The sequence below is a fragment of the Portunus trituberculatus genome, chromosome 22, assembly GCF_017591435.1.
Source record: "Portunus trituberculatus isolate SZX2019 chromosome 22, ASM1759143v1, whole genome shotgun sequence".
NCBI classification, from domain to species: Eukaryota; Metazoa; Arthropoda; class Malacostraca; order Decapoda; family Portunidae; genus Portunus; species Portunus trituberculatus.
This window is the reverse complement of record NC_059276.1, coordinates 5,628,870-5,646,890: the sequence shown is the minus strand read 5'-3', so window position 1 is coordinate 5,646,890 and position 18,021 is coordinate 5,628,870. Positions and strand designations below refer to the sequence as shown.

Here is an 18,021-nt window from a genome sequence, read left to right as displayed (position 1 = left end):
TATAAGCGTGACTCCTTTGCCATCCTGGGAGTTCCCTTCTGGCAGCATTTCCTTGGATCTGTTTGGGGAACGGCACCTCAGTGGGTTTTTTTTTTATTAATTACAGTTTTTGTTCCCCTTGGCCGTACTTCCCTCTTACATAAAAGTATCTTATTGTTTCTGTTACTGAGATTTTTTACATCCTCGTTACTAAATTATTTTATGACTAAACTACATACTTTTAACCCTACAATACTGGGACGCCTTTTTACCATGAGATTTGTACACAGTTAGACCATTTCATTTTACATTATTAAGGGTCTATGGAGGTTTTCACTATCTTAATCCCCCACATAAGTCTCTGAAGCTGTATAGGATCACCAAATAGTAAGGAGAATGAATAGGGAAACGCGTCGCAGTACTGAAGGGGTTAATGAACAGTGAACAATGGAAGGAAAAGAAGCAAGGAATCTCAAAATATAATAAAGGAAGCACATTTTATATTTGAATTCTAAAGTTCTCATAGTAAAATGAGCAACAATTCTTAATTTTGACAATATAAATGCTTTTATTTGTAGTTGTGAAATGAAGCTTCATATCCTGCACATTATAGTCTATTTCACAGAGATAATTTGCAGGTACCGCCACACACCTGAGCGTTTTAATGAGAACGTGTATCAGGAATGGAATCGAAGCCTCCTTAGTGAGCTCCGCAGCGCGCTCAGACCATTAAAAGTGAACTAAACTTGTGCCATTACCGTCCATCTGATCTTACTAATATTATGCACCACGTGGCCTGTTTGAGTTACAGCATGTGGGGGCGCAAATACATTAAAGGAAAGGGAAGCTACAAGACACTAAGCCTGCCTACATACACATCATCTCTATTCATTTATCTCACACCTGTCACGATTTTAAGAACAAAGAGGACATTGAAGTTAATACAAGCCAGCGAACAAAACGAAAAAAAGCAAAAACTAAGAAACAAATCGTCAGCTGAAAAAAAAAACGCATGAGAAATCACAGAAAGTCATTAAATTTACACACCTTTCCTTTCTCACTTCGATTTCAATGCATAGAAGTAAATAAAGGGGAAAAACACCAACCAAAAACATGGAATTATAAAGGAAGATACAAGAACTCGCCCACACGTCCTTTAATCTATCTCATTCTTCTCAATTTACGTCCTCTATTCTATCTCACTTCAATCTCAATGCATAGAAGTAAATAAAGGGGAAAAACAGCAACCAAAAACATGGAATTATAAAGGAAGATACAAGAACTCGCCCACACGTCCTCTATTCTATCTCATTCTCTATTTGAAGAAGTAAGTGAGGGAAGCAGAAAGGAAGCCAGTAACCAGAAGACACACACAAGGCAAGCTGGAAGAGGTCACTGTGTCTCTTTAACGCTTTTATTTAGAAAAGATGGGAGGGAGAGGGATGAGAGAGAGAGAGAGAGAGAGAGAGAGAGAGAGAGAGAGAGAGAGAGAGAGAGAGAGAGAGAGAGACGAGAGACGAGAGATAAACTAAAGAGAGACGAGAGATATGTTGAAAAAGAATTAAGAAAAGTAGAAGAGAGAAAGAAATTAGGAAGAGAAGTTTACCAAATGAGGTTTCAAAGGAGTTAGGAAGAACAGGAAAGTGAAATGGATGAGAAAGTAAACTGCATTACACTCTCTCTATCTCACTCTCTCTAATAACAACAAAGATATCAAGACATCACAACGTCTCGCCTTTTTCATATTCTTTTCTAACGTGACAATACAGAGGTTGGAAGCACGCTAAGTTAAGAAGAATAGGAGAGTGAAATAAATAAGAAAACTGCATTACACTCTCTCATAACAACAAACATACGAAGATATCACAACATCTCACCTTCCTCATACTTCTTCTCTAACGTGACAATGCACAGAACAGAAAAGTGAAATAGATGAGAAAGAAAACTGCATTACACTCTCTCTCTCTCTCTCTCATAACAGCAAAGATACGAAGACATCACAACATCTCGCCTTCCTCCTCATATTCTTTCTCTAACGTTACAATATTTGCCGTTTCTCTTGAGTCGCATCTCTTCATATTCCCTTCAAGATAGAGACAAATTTTTCCTTTTTATTTTCCTATTATTATTTTCTTTCATTTTTTTCTGACGGACGCGGTATTTCAGTCGGTATTGGAGGTTTTCTACGATGCGTCTATCCCGGGACAGTCTTGCTATTGTTTCCGCGGCGCCTGGGAGAGAAGGAGAGAGAGAGAGGTGGGGAGAGATGGGGGAGAGTGGGAGAGGATGATGAGGTAAAAAAAAAAGGGAAAAAAAAGAAAAAACGACAATAACGCGTGGAGAAACCTGCTGAGAAAACTGAAGATATATATTTTTTTCTTTTCTTTTTTCTTTTCTTTTTCTCCCCTTCTCGTTTCTGGTTGTCCGTCTGTCCGTCTGTCTTCCTTTGTGTCTGTTCGTGTGTTTGTTTCTCGGTTGGTTGGTTAGTAGAATAGTCTCTCTCTCTCTCTCTCTCTCTCTCTCTCTCTCTCTCTCTCTCTCTCTCTCTCTCTCTCTCTCTCTCTCTCTGAAGGCACCTACATCTTCCTCTCCCAATTAGGGCAAGCCACAAACAACGACAAACACGAACATAACCTTCATTTCATCTCTTTTGCCTCTAATTCACAATGGCGTTAAGGAAATACAATCTTTTTCCTCACCTGCTAAGGAACACCGTAAAAAATTCCCATCTCTCTTGTGGCTTGTCGTGGTTTATATCACAGGAATTTCCGGGATTTTTTTTCTTTTAGTAACCCCATGTTCTGTCGAAATTTTGGGGATATTCAGCCTCCAAAGTTAGATTATTTTATAGTTTGTATGTGTGTGTGTGTGTGTGTGTGTGTGTGTGTGTGTGTGTGTGCATCCTCCTTCCCCTCTTCTCTTCTCTTGTAATTTTCCTTGTTCTCCTCTTCTTTACGCATCAAAAACTTCAGTTAGGACAAAAACACGAAAAAGAGCCAACTGGAAACGCCTCTCCTGACGAGACACAAGCAGGGAGATTGCAAAAAGTTGGGTAATTTAGGTAAATATTCAGGTAAGACTTGAAACAACTCCTTGATACCCGTCCTTTTAGCCTTTAAACGTCACCGCAGGGCGCCTTTGATTAGCATGTGGCAGTGGCAGTGGTAGTGGTAGAGAATGTGGTGGTTGTGGTGGTGGTGGTAGGGAGGGGCTGAAGGATAAGGGCGAGGACACAGGCTGAGAAACCCGGACAGAGCGCCAGTGTATATTGAACCGCCAGAGGGAAAGGTACATCGCTGCGCTGTCCTGCCTGGATCACTCAGTTCCGACGCCCCTTCAGTATTTTTAGGTGAGTGTACGTTCTCTCACTTCTACTACAGGCAAAGTGTCGGGAATTTAACATGTGGGAGGTACATTACAAAGAGAAACACTGTGCTGTGAAAAGGTATTGTGTTTCGTGTAATTGTGTTGCTGGCCATTGTACGGTAAGGCAGCAACTCAAGCTCAATGGAAATGCTGTGTTGTGGTGTTGTGTTCAGTAAAAAGCACATATTTCACGTATAATTAATAACGAAATTCAAATCGAAGTTCTTATTATGTTATTGCCTTATTGTTTCTAATTATTTTTACTTTCTTCGCATGAGTTAATTCACGTAGCAAGTAATACCGTCTAATAATCAGTAATGTAGTAGAAGCGAGTGAGGTGTGACAATAGCCTTAACATGGCCTTGAGAGAGAGAGAGAGAGAGAGAGGGGGGCAGTCAGTGAAAGGGATCGTTATCTAACTATTATGTTTGTTACTACAGGTTTATCTACGAATTTAATCTTAATTTTGTTGTTATTGTGTCTTTTTAATAGTTTCTTGCCTATTTTTATTATTATTAGTTTATCTACGAGTCGAACGTTTATTTTGCTGTTATAGTACTGATTATCTTTATCTATCTATTCTGTGTGTGTTTAGTAGTTTACCTAGAACGTGTAGAGCCTTTATTTTGTTGTTATGGTGCCTTGCTTCTCGTCATTTATCTATTTTGTGCGTGATCTCTTTACCAATGAATAGAATTTTAGATTTTGTTACCAGTAAGTCTCTCTTCGTATAAATTTATCTATCTTATTTAGTTTTATTATCAGAGTAATTATTTATTTTATCCCTGTACCTTTCGTTATCTCTTTTCACCTTCCTTTAGTGCTTTTTATGTTTCTATTCTTCTTTCTTTCATTTTTGTCTCCATTTGTCTAGTTTATGTCAAGGTGGAGTTGCTTTCCACAGCCGAGACTTTTGTTTCCCTCTGTGTCCTTGTCTCCGTGCGTCTTCGTGCATTACTTTCCACATTATTCAGTAGTCTGTCAGGTACGGTTTTAATTTTTCACGGACATGGCGTGTTTCCTTTGCCTGAGTTTTATTCTTAACACTGTCATTTCTATCATTGCAATTTTCTTTAGTGTGTGTGTGTGCGTGTGTTTGTGCGAGAGCCTTCGTCTGTGGCATTAACCTATTTAACTATCCACTACTGTCTTTTCTTTCATGCATCCCTTTATTATCGACACTATTTATATCTCCGCTAGTGTGTGTGTGCTTGTGTGAGAATCTTCGTCTATTGCATTAATCTATCTAACTAGCAGCTGATCAGTCTATTGGCTCATGGATCTCTTTATCATTGACACTCTATCTATTATATTCCTTTAGTGTGTGTGTCTGTGTGTCTATGTATTATATTTCCATTAGTGTGTGCGTGTGTTTGTGTGAGAGCCTTCATCTATTGCATTAATATATCTATCTACTGATCTGTCTATTGGTTCATGCATCTTTTTATTATCAACACTAGAGACTCTCTATTTATTTATCGAGTCAAGAAAACACAGATATGGAAGTGACTGATTCAAAACAGAGGCCTCCATCTTTCATCAGCGTGTGTCTGTGTTTGTTGATTCTTTGCGCATTTAGACCTTCATTTATTTATCGATTCATTTATTCATTTATCTATTTATCTGTCTAATTTATTGTGCATTATCTATTCATTCATTTACTTACTCATCTATTTATTCATTCCCTCCTTTCATTCACAGATTTATCTAGTGAAATATTTGTTTATCTATTTATTCATGCATTTACCTGGCCACCTGTCTGTCTACGTGACCACTGAGGCTTGATAGCTTGATTGACACATGAGTCTTTTATCATATATGTACCTGTATTCCCTGTTATTTATCCATTAGTGCATTCACCATTATACCTACCAATACCTATATCAACTTATATCTGTTTATTTGTGTACCTCTTTCTCTGTAAGTAATGATACAGCTACTGATACATATGTACTCTTGATACAGACACTAACAATACAGGATTCTTATTAAACTTTCTTTAGTATCTTAAATTACTCTTGATAGATGCAATAACTTAAATTTTAACGACTACAATTATGAAATACATCGTAAATCACTATGACTTCCACTAGAATCATTAGAATAATAGAAATACTCTTGAAAACCCAATAACTTGTGTTAGAATCATCAAAATCATAAACAATCACAAAAAAATAACTAATAAAACGCAATAATTTCAATTAGAATCACCAAAATCATAACAGTGAACTAGAAAATGTCATTAATTTCCATTTAAACCTTGAAAACCTCGATAATTTTAATTCAACTCTGGGAAACCTCAATCACTCACACAACAACCACTGGAACTGTCAACAGACCCATGAAAAAACCCTCGAAAATCCCAACAACCTTCCATTTAAACCTGGAAAACCTCGATAATTTTAACTTAACTCTGGAAAACCTCAATCACTGGAACTATCAACAGAGCCATGAAAAACCCTTGAAAACCGCAACAACCTTTCATTTAAACCAAGAAAACCTCGATAATTTTAACTTAACTCTGGAAAACCTCAACCACTCACACAACAACCACTGAACTATCAACACAGCCGTGAAGACACCCTTGAAAACCCCAACAACTTCCATTAGTGCCTGGTGAAAGTATTACAGAGAAGATGTTGCTAAAAGTTTTGGAAATAAAGACACACATGCATACATACATACATACATACATACATACATATATACAGGCAAGGTCTACTGAAAGCATTGAAGCGTTTCGTATTTCCTTTTCCTTTTCTATCACTATTTTATTCCCCACATTTTATCTCTTAATGTTCCTTGTCAGAGAGTAAAATTTCGTTTGCATCTTTTATTTCCTGCACTTTCACCGCCCTTTGTTTCCTTTTCCCCATTTTTCATTTTTTTTTCCATTTTTTTCTCTCTTCTCTCCATTCCATATTTTCATTTCGCGTATTTGTCGGTTCTGTTCTCTCTCTCTCTCTCTCTCTCTCTCTCTCTCTCTCTCTCTCTCTCTCTCTCTCTCTCTCTCTCTCTCTCTCTCTATTCATCCACCTATCTATCTATCTATTCATTTACTTTCTATGTATTTATTTACATACCTATTTATCGAACTTTCTATCTATCTTTCAATTACCATTTATTGTGTTTGCAGATTCACCCTCCCTCTCTCTCTCTCTCTCTCTCTCTCTCTCTCTCTCTCTCTCTCTCTCTCTCTCTCTCATAACTTGCCTTGGCTCGCGGTGCTCGTGGTAATATTGTCATTCAGGCTTAATTTTTTCGCCTCTCTCTGCGGTAATGACGAGATATGTCAATATTTCATTATATTCCTGACATTTTGTGCTCACAGAATTAATGAAAAAAGTAGCAACAATAAATTCACAGACCCAAAAAATATACGAAACAAAACACACAGAAATGATGCAGCTTTCATTGTTGACTTTCATATCCAGTTTCATATTCTGACATGTTTGTTAGACTGCGTGAGTGTGTCCGTGGGTGCGTGTGTCTGCGTGTGAGTGCGTTCAGTAAACCAGTGGGATAAACACGGGTAGTGATTTTCCTTCCCAGTTTCAGAAGAGTGTCCAATTTGAAACAACAGAAAGAAGGAGGAAGAGGACGAGAAGGAGGAGAAGGAAGAAAAACATTAAAAAGAGCTACAGAGACGAAGACGAGGAAAAGGAGAGAAATGAGGGAGAGAGAAGGGAGGGAAAGTAAGAGAAACTGGTGCAGGGAAAGAGGAAGAGGATGAGACGGAAAATGAGAAGTAAGACGAAATGAACAAGAAAGGAGAGGCAGAGGAAGAGGAAGAGGAAGGGAAGAGGAAGGGAAGAGGAAGAGGAAGGGAAGGGAAGGGAAGGAGGAGGAATAATTCTGAAGGCGCGTCAGAAGCGGATGAGAAACGAGAGAGAGAGAGAGAGAGAGAGAGAGAAAGAGAAAGAGAGAGACATGGTTAAACGTCCTCATGCCCCGTTGTCTAGGATCTCTCTCTCTCTCTCTCTCTCTCTCTCTCTCTCTCTCTCTCTATCATTTAATACAGGCAGTGGTAATATTATTTTTTTTCCTTTATGGTCCTGTGTCTATTGTATTTCAACCCAACTATTTTATTCCCTTCCTCGCTTCAGATGAATAAAAATCAGCCTTATGCATTATTATGATTGATAGCCGTGGAGTGGTGGTGGTGGAGGTGGTGGTGGTGGTGGTGGTGGTGGTGGTGGTGGTGGTGGTAATGACGGTGGTGGTGGTGGTGGTATTAATGTAGAGTTAAATATATAGAGCCAAAATGTTGTTAGATCATAATTGTTATTCTCTGGCAATGGAAATGATAGCCCAGTATTTGTGTGTGCGTGTGTGTGTGTGTGTGTGTGTCTGGGTGTGTTTGGCTACCTGTCTGTCTGTCTGTCTGTCTGTGTTTCTGTCTGTATGTATGTCTGTCTATCTGTTTGTCTGTCTGTCTGTCTGTCTGTATGTATGTATGTATGTATGGCTGTCTGTCTGTCTGTCTGTCTGTCTGTCTGCTTGTCTTTCTTTCTGTCTATCTGTCTGTCTGTCTGTCTGTCTGTCTGTCTGCCTGTCTTTCTTTCTGTCTATCTGTCTGTCTGTCTGTCTGTCTGTCTGTCTGTCTGTCTGTCTGTCTGTCTGTCTGTCTCAATGAAATAGAAGGATTAGTATTTACTCATGCGGTTCCATCTCTGTGTGTGTGTGCGTGTGTGTGTGTGTGTGTGTGTGTGTGTGTGTGTGTGTGTGTGTGTGTGTGTGTGTGTGTGTGTGTGTGTGTGTGTGTGTGTGTGTGTGTGTGTGTGTGTGTGTGTGTGTGTGTGTGTGTGTGTGTGTGTGTGTGTGTGTGTGTGTGTGGGTGGGTGGGTGGGTGCATGCATGTATATAAAGAAGCAAGTCAGTCGCTGTATTTATGTTTCCCTGTCAACCTTCCAGCAAAACGCCTCAGAAAGACTCAGTGGAGCTAAGAAATCTCACTGCACCTCAATAAGAACCTCTAGGAACCGTGAACCGTGAGTCGTGATTCGTGAGTCGTGAGTCGTGAGTCGTAGGCGAGGAACACGTGATTGCAGTCTACGATGGATCCGGAGACGTGTGCCAAAAATAAGACACTTTCTCCTAACGCCACGAAATCCACAAAGGTTTACAAGTATACGGAGAAAGAATGCCTCGTTTCACATGTATTTATACGAGCGGGACTGCACTGGTTGTGATGGTTGTGGTGGTGGTGGTAATTGTGGTGGTGGTGATGGTTGTGGTGGTGGTGATTCTCGTGACGTCTGGTGGTGGTTGGTGTGTTCAGATCAAGATGCATCATAATAACACAGCATACAAACAGGAAATCTCTTGGAAAATTTCAATACCTTCCGTTGCAGGCTGAGACTGTCAATAAACTCATGAAAACAGGAAAGAAAACACTTCAAAGCTTCCAATAACTTTCACTTAAAGGCTCTTAAACTGTCAAAATCATTAAAACAAACGTAAATCTCTATGATATTCTAGAAATTCTTTTTGACTTACCAATAACTTTCACCACAACCTGTTAGACCATCGTGTTTTCATTAAAGCAGCAATGAAAACCCATAATCACTAAAACACCTTTGAAAACACCATTAACCCACTAGAATATACCAAACTATCACTGGGATAATAAAGAAACAGACTTGAAAACACTTAGCGATGGAAAATCCTTGAAAATATTAACAATTCCTATTAATACGTAGATTATCAAGAGAACAATGAAAAAAAAAACTTTGTAAACTTATAATATCCATGAAAACACAGAGAAAACTCATAATAACCATACAAAATCTGTGAAAATATTAATAAAACGTACTAAAAAGATATCAAACTATCAAGAGAACCACGAAAGAATCCTTGAAAACACGAAAGAAACCACAGAACGAATGACATACACAATAAATTCTTCAAAAGGTTAAAATAGAACATTAAAAGAACAAAAAACAACCCTCAAGCTAAGACTGGTACCTAACGCTAATTAGTTCTTGGTATCCTTAACAAAGACCACAGGAACACAATCAAGCCAGCAGATTACCTGAGTCGCCATTAATTAGTCGCCTCGCTACCTGAACGTAAGTTTCAACACGTGAACGGTACTCTAGCGTTTCGTATATATTAATGCCATCTGGAACACCACTGCGTACCTGTGAAGCCTTACCTGTGAATTAATTACCATACGAAGCTCTTGGTTTATTCAATCTCTCACCTGTGATCTCTATCTGCCTTATCTTATCTCCCATCCCATTTACAGTACTAGCAAATACTTCCTCTATAGAGCCACTTGCTTTAATCATTCCACATCCTCATTCCACCACGTATCACCATCTCCACAACTTCTCCACATCTCTCCCGCCTCGATCACTAAACCCAGGTCTCCCATCTTAATCCTGTTGTACCCGCCGCTCCCTCGCCTCCACCACACCACTCTCTTCGCGTCCGCCCAAAAACTTCCTCCGCCAGGGTACGGAAGAGAGACCGAAAGGAGGAAATTTATTGCCTCAAGTTTTTCCTCCAAATTAAAAGGCCGGGAAGGCATAGAAAAGCGAGGTCTCTCATTAATTTGCTGGTATAAAGTTGTGTTGAGTACCTGAGTGATCGTGATGAGGAACTGAGCTTTTCTTAATGTTGGTGGTCTTTATTTTTTGGGGGGTTTTTTGCATCAAGGAGATTTAATGAAGCTGGAAAACAAAACGTGAGAGAAAAAAAAAAAAAAAACAGGTCAATTTGCACTCTCAAATATGAAAATTCTGAATAAAAATAACTAATTCATACTCTCATTACCATTTTTATTGCTGTTTTTCGTTTTATCTTAGTTTTCTTACCAGTTCCTCCTCTTACTATCATCGTCACCGTGTTCTGGGTCACACAAGACGAAAGCACGGTGAAAAGAAAACGGGGAAAGAATAATCAAAGGTAGAACAAAGCTAATTCCCTAGATCCCTTTCGTGTTGCCCTTGTCCTTGTTGCTGTCACTGCCTTGTTCTTCGGGGTGGTACAAGCCGCGAGAAAAGGAAAAAAATCACTAGAACGGGAAGTACATTCACCACTCTACCCTTGAGAATTCGTACATCCTACAAAACAAAAAGAAGAAGAGAAGGTTTGAGGCCGCAGCTTTGTTCACATGTAGGCAAATAAGTTGAAGGAGTGAGACGGAAGTATGTAACAGAGAGAGAGAGAGAGAGAGAGAGAGAGAGAGAGAGAGAGAGAGAGAGAGAGAGAGAGAGAGAGAGAGCTTACCAGTTATCGTGAAATATGAGATGGGATGAGAGATGCAGAAGTAATAAGGAAGTAAACTCGATGCTGAGAAAGATACGAACAGAAACAAGCAAGCGAGAGAGATAGACAGGGAGAGAAAGAGCGAAAGATAGATAGTAGTCAGTATTTATCGACAAGCGGAAGGGAGAGACGAAATAACTTTCAGAAAATAATGTTACAGAATATTTAGAACACCGGAGGGAGGACAGGAAATAGTGATTCTAATGGCACGATTCAAGGTGACGCCTCGAAACTTACCTGGGAATGAAGAGTACGATAATCTTAGCTTGAAGTGAATGCAAGTGAACAAAACTTAATGCACGTACGTCAGGAGAGAGAGATGACAATAAACACACGCCAAGGACATCCATAAACGGAAATAAACATCCATACCTGATTACATGAGGGAAATAAAGAGCCCTGATGAATTCTACTGATACGTATACGAGAAAAAGGCAGGACTGGGAAGGGTAAGTGTATTAGAAGGGGAGCCAGAGAAGATCATTGACAGTTTATAAACATTCCAATACTTTTTAACAGGATCCAGTGGGTGTTAAGGCTTTCAGGGAAGTGTTCATGGTTCTGGCGATAGTCTAAGTCGTACAATGGCTTTCTAGTGAGAGTTGAGTAGCTTACAAATAGTTTCCTAGTGACAGTTTGATAGTTTGACAATAGTAATGGACAAGTTAACAATTATCACACACTATCAACAGAAAAACGCAACCATTTGGAAACTCAAAAACAAAAGGAAAGAAGGAATGAAAGGAAAACGAACCCTCAACACAAGGGAGAAGTAAATGGCAGCAGAAACACACACACACACACACACACACACACACACACACACACACACACACACACACACACAGAGAGAGAGAGACACAGACACAGACAAAGAAAGTGTAGAGCAAAGAAGCCCTGATTTACGGATTAGATAAGGGAAGCTGGAGGCACGAAGCAATGATAAGGAAGGAGTGGAGAAAAAGTTTTAAGCGTGGAACAGAAAGAAGTGGATGAGAAGTGGAGGTGTTTACGGTGGTTGCTGAGCCGGTTTGGGTGTTGAGTGGAGCGAGGAAAAGAGAGGAAGAAAGGGAGAGAGGGAAGGAAAGAGAGTGAAGCGTGTGGGAGCATGTGCAGTCCTGGCCATGGAAAAAGAACACTAGAAAATACAAAGTGTAAATAACAACAAGACATTAATTATGCTTGGAAAGAGCCAATAGATCTGCTGGTGGTGGTTCCTCCTTTATGTTCCCTTGGCGACTTACCAAAGAGAGGCAAAGATAAGACCCACAGAACCACTATTCACTAAAAAGGAGGATGAGGAGAGTGTAAGAGCGTAAGAAGGAAAAGAGGCAGGACTGAGAGGATGAGGAAAGCGCGAGGGACAGGGAGGCAGGGAGGGACTACAGAGAGTAAGAGAAATTATGTAAATGTTTGAAGGAAGGAAAAGAAGCTGCAGGTAAATATTTTAGGCAAGGAAAAGGAGGTACTCTAGAGAGTGGTAAATGTGAGACTGAAAAGAGAGAGAGAGAGAGAGAGAGAGAGAGAGAGAGAGAGAGAGAGAGAGAGAGAGAGAGAGAGAGAGAGAGTTATTCCCACAGTGTTTACTATTGTCCATTAGTTTCATATCCTCTGATCCACTAATACTCTATCAACTATCACGTTTTGTCACGCCCTCCACACATCAAAGGACTGACAGACAGACAGACAGACAGACAGACAGATAGGTTTATTAGAGCCAAAACAGAGAGTGGCTGAAAATATACGAGAAATGTCCCTCACAAAACAATATTATGTGTTTTAAGATAATATTCCTTAGTGAGACTTAAATTAAAAGGGAATATGATGGAGAGAACACACGAGGAAAAGCGAAATTAAGTGTAAAATGATGAAACTCACTGTGATTGTAACTTCATTATAACTGAGAGAACGTACAGTCTCTTACTACCATAGGGAATATAATAGATGGAAATAGACGAAAGAAGGGGAATGAAGTGAAAATAAATAGAAAAATCTTAATATAATTGTGATTTCCACCTTATAAGTAGCAAAGGACTTTAAAAAAACACACGAAAGGAAACAAAACAATGCTAAATAAACAGAAACATAACCTCGACTCTTTTTCAACAGAGGACGTAAAACAACTACAAAACTCAGAAATAACGAGAGGTGTGAGGGAACGAAGGAATCTGTTGGTGTGATTTATGGCAGAGCATTAACCAAAGGAGTGTTTTTAAAGTGGGAAGCGAAGGGAAGAGTTCAGGAGAGGCTCAGGTTGCCAGGTCAGGTGTTGTCTTGGTTTAAGAAGTTACTCGAGATATTTACGAAGGAGAAACTAGAGATTTAAGTTCTTCTTTTCAGTGTTCGTGTTGTTTTTGCTGGTTGGGATGTTACGTGATGTTAGTCTTCATGTATGTTGTTGTAGTTGTGGCAGTGGTAGTGGTGACAGTGGTGGTGGTCGTGGTGGTGGTAATAGTAGTAGTAGTAGTAGTAATAATAGTAGTAGTAGTAGTAGTAGTAGTAGTAGTAGTAGTAGCAGTAGCAGTAGTAACAGTACTCATATCTTCAACACTGTGCACTGTTAAATCAACATCATATTTCACACAAACCCGTATCTCATTTCCTTTACTTTCATTCCCTTACATTTTTTCCATCCTCCCCTTCCACCCATTATTCTTAACCCTATTTTTTCCTGTATTATTGCAGTCTAACACGTCCTCCTCTGATTGTGCTTTACCATTTTTCCTTTTCCTTCATTACATTACCTCCTCTCTTCACATCTTTACCTTGATACCTCTTCTTGCCTTTAATTGACAAACTTCCAAACTCAAACTCCCACTCCCTCGTAATGATCCCTTCCAAAACACACTAAACATTACCATCCAGTATTTTTTCTCCCAGTATTTTCTTCCTTGGCTCTCATAGTTCATGGTGTTTAAAAGGAAGGTTTGCTAAGGGAAGGTACAGCATATGTTTGGTGGTTTGGCTGTCGTCTGTCATTGTAAAGGGTGTAGTTTATATGTGAGTAGATGATTTAGTGTTAGTGTCTTTGCTAAGTGAAAGTTGAGTGTAGCTTTCCTTTCTTTCAATTTTTTCTTCATTCTTTCTATTTGCTTCACTTCTTCACTTATCAGTCTCATATTTCCTTGGCTCCTATAGTATATCTAAATTTCCCTCTTCCTTTTTCTATTCCATCTCTTCTTTCCTTCCTTCCTTTCATCTTATCTTCTTCCCATCCATCCCTTCTCACTCACTATCTTCTACAGAACTTTCCTTGTTTCCTGCCTGCCAAACTCCCATCTCCAATTACTGTGTACTAATTACTCGGTGACATCAATGGTACCTGCTATTTGAAGCATCCCACGTGGCTTGACAGAGTGGAAAGTTACACAGGAGGTACTGGAGACTAAACCACTCCATCACTTTACTCATTAGCTTTTCTCCTGGTGGCTTTGGAAAACAGTGCTCTAAAACCTCAACTTTTTAAGAAACGGAGAGAGAGAGAGAGAGAGAGAGAGAGAGAGAGAGAGAGAGAGAGAGAGAGAGAGAGAGAGAGAGAAGGACGAACGGACGGACGGACAAAAACAAAGGCAAAAAATGAAAAGAGGAAGAGAGAGAAACAATATGAAAGTAAGAAAGGCTAAACCAGAGAGAGAGAGAGAGAGAGAGAGAGAGAGACAGACAGACAGATACACGGATAAAAAAAACAGACAAACAAAGGCAAAAGGATGAAAAGAGGAAGAGAGTAAGAAAGGCTAAACCAGAGAGAGAGAGAGAGAGAGAGAGAGAGAGAGAGAATGGTTCATCTGAGCCTAAACACTCCGTCTGACTGAGAGCAACAGAGAAACACGGAGGATATATCCCTTGGCGCCCCAAACGGACCCAGTACCCGCTGCTGATACATGAGATACGATGCACGACAAGACCCTCCACACACACACACACACGCACACGCACACGCACACGCACACGCACACACACGCACAGCTATTGGTTTATTTGTTTGTGAGTGAGTGAGTGAGTGAGTGAGTGAGCGAGTGAGTGAGTTATTATGCGTGTTTGTCTGTGAGTGAGCGAGTGAGTGAGTTATTATGTGTGTTTATTTGTCTGTTAACTAGTAAGTGCATTTGCAAATTTAAAAAAAGGAGGATTTTCAGCATGGTTTAAAAAATACACACAAAAAAATACTATTATTTGTTCAACACCTCACACAAACAGAGAGAGAGAAAGAGAGAGAGAGAGAGAGAGAGAGAGAGAGAGAGAGAGAGAGAGAGAGAGAGAGAGAGAGAGAGAGAGAGAGAGAGAGAGAGAGAGACGGGGATGGTGGTGCAAGAACTTAGATATTAACACTGGGATAGAGAGAGAGAGAGAGAGAGAGAGAGAGAGAGAGAGAGAGAGAGAGAGAGAGAGAGAGAGAGAGAGAGAGAGAGAGAGAGAGAGAGAGAGAGAGAGAGAGAGAGAGAGAAACGAAGCAATATCAAGAAATAAATGAGAAAACTAAAAATAAAGAACAGATAAAACTGAAGGACTGCAGGTGTGTGTGTGTGTGTGTGTGTGTGTGTGTGTGTGTGTGTGTGTGTGTGTGCGAGACAGCGATGTTAGAAGCTTCAAAACAAGAGACGAGACGAACAGGTAGAGACAGATGAAGGAATATATGTAGCAAGTAAAGGGTTGGAGAAGTGGTGATATAGAGGAAGGAAAAGGAAGAGATAGACACAGAAGAGTAAAAGACGATTTCACCGTGAGAGGACTGAGAGAATGGAATAACGCTATGATAAAACTGGACAACTGAGTAAGAGAGAGAGATGGAAGATAGGGTGCAAGTGAGAACAAAAGAGAGATAAAGTAATAAATAAAAAAAATATTACTAAAACCTACACTGAAATGCAATAAAGAGAAGGAACTAAAGGACCATCTCCATTACTGTCTTCCCATTCTTTACAAGGAGGCAGACAAAGGACACAAAATACTCAAGATCAAGAAAAAAACTGCCGCTAAACTTCTTGTCCCTAAAGGAAAAGTCAAGAAAAGTCACTGAGCTGAGTTTTTTTATGCTCTTAGAAGTTAAGTCATAGGAAGAAGGATGAACAGATGACATTATGACAGACAAGAACAGCGGATAGAATGAGTAGAGGTAAACTTAACGAGATGATGTTATTTCTCTCTTTCTCAATTTATTACAGGAAATTTTAATCCCTTTCAGTACCATGACGCGTTTTCATATTCACTCTGCTTACTATTTGGTGATTTTATACAGCTTCAGACACTCATGTGGGGACTGAAATAGTGAAGACTCTGGCCATATATCTTCTGACCTCCATAGACGCTTCCTAATATATATATATATATATATATATATATATATATATATATATATATATATATATATATATATATATATGAAATTGTCTAATCATAAGAAAACTCAAGGTAAAAATGCGTCCCAGTGCTAAAAGAGTTCATATGCGTGCGTTATTAGAAGTTTAAGTGATAAAAGGAGGAGGAGGAGGAGGAAAACAAAACAGAGAGAGAGAGAGAGAGAGAGAGAGAGTAGGAAAAGTAAATAAAAGAATCCTAATATTTTCTCAGTCGCGAATACAAAAAATCTTATCGCTCATCTTTAGAAGGTTGAGACAAAGAAAAAGCAGGGAACAAGAAGAGGAAGGAAGAATAAAGGAAAGACTGTAGATATATTCGTAGTTAATCAAAATATTACACAAAATCTTAATACTTGTCTGGAGAAGCAGGAAGGAGGAGAGAAAGGAAGCGCAGAGAACAGAAGAGGAAGAATTAAGAAAGGGTTTTAGAATCATCCAATATCAAAATACTACACAGAATATTCCTAGTTAATCAAAAAATGAGGGACAGAGAAGAGCAGACAAGGTTATGAAATAGGATATAAATTTTGAAGGATCTTGTTAAATTTTCCTCAATGTCAATCAAATCATGACACAAATACCAGCCGTGTTTGGCAACTGATTAAATGCCACCCGATGTCCTGTTTCCCCCTGTGGCCCCCCTTCCCTGGGTGTGTCTCCCCCTGGTACCAGCCCCTCAAAAAACGATGTATAAAGCGATATAATGGGAACTGCAGCCTTAAAGCCGAGGACAGAGAGAGAGAGAGAGAGAGAGAGAGAGAGAGAGAGAGAGAGAGAGACTTTACTACTACATGAATTTGATTGAGTCGTTTGAGGTAGTAGTAGTAGTGGTAGTAGTAGTAGTAGTAGTAGTAGTAGTAGTAGTAGTAGTAGTAGTAGTAGTAGTAGTAGTAGTAGTAGTAGTAGTAGTAGTAGTAGTAGTAGTAGTAGTAGTAGTAGTAGTAGTAGTAGTGGTGGTGGTGGTGGTGGTGGTGGTGGTGGTGGTGGTGGTGGTGCAGTTTTTTTTTTTTCACTTACTAATGACTGTATTCGTTAAAGAAGACATGGTTATTGCCATCGTATTTCAAGGACACACACACACACACACACACACACACACACACACACACACACAGGCACTGACCTCACACAGAACTAGAACTAAATGATAATGAGCATGACTTGGAAACTCTGAGAGCTGTAAGTTAAGAGGACAAGTCAAGGAGGAGGAGGAGGAGGAGGAGGAGGAGGAAGAGAGACAGAGGAAGGAGAAGAGAATGAACAAGAAGCAATCCCAAGCGACAGACACTCACTAACTCACACACACACACACACACACACACACACACACACACACACACACACACACACACACACACACACTCACACCATTACAACACACATAATTCAATCCAGGCTATTCCTTCACTCAGCTTCATTCAATTAAAAATCTATTATTGATCCCACGCTACAACGCAGACGGGTATCCTTTCCAGAGACGTCAGATGCGTTCCAACACGTTTGATCTCAAAGGAAGGAGTTCAGGTGATCCTCTCTCTCTCTCTCTCTCTCTCTCTCTCTCTCTCTCTCTCTCTCTCTCTCTCTCTTGGCAAGTTCTCATAAGATTTCATGTACAAATGGGGAAGTACTTTCATTACGAGGAGGAGGAGGAGGAAGAGGAAGAGGAAGAGGAGAAGAAGAAAGAGAAGAAGGAGGAGGAGGAGGAGGAGGAGGAGGAGGAGGAAGAGGAAGAGGATGGAGACAAAGATAGACACGAAAAAGATGAAGATACGGAAGATGAAGACGAGGAAACTCAAAATGCAGATGAAGAAGAGAAGAAGAAAGGAAAAATAACTATGAGGATAAAGACAAGAAGGAAGGAAGGAAGGAAGGAAAGACGAATAAAGAGTGAATAAAGGAAGACGATGAATAGAAAGAAGAGAAGAAAACGAGAAAAGTTACGACGAAGACAACAACAACAACAACAACAACAACAACAACAACGACAAGCCGAGGAAAAAACAAACACATACATAAAAATACATTCCTTTCCCACATTTCAAAA

The 18,021-nt window shown here is 39.7% G+C and overlaps 1 protein-coding gene across 1 annotated transcript in view; it reads left to right on the top strand.

The window, feature by feature from the left end:
* Nucleotides 1-3,248: 3,248 nt before the first annotated feature.
* LOC123507481 (basement membrane-specific heparan sulfate proteoglycan core protein-like) overlaps nucleotides 3,249-18,021 on the top strand; it is a 35,281-nt gene continuing 20,508 nt past the window's right edge. Inside the window, exon 1 of the mRNA XM_045260391.1 lies at nucleotides 3,249-3,328. The gene's annotated coding sequence lies outside the window, so the exon portion shown is untranslated. The remainder of the gene's footprint in view (nucleotides 3,329-18,021) is intronic.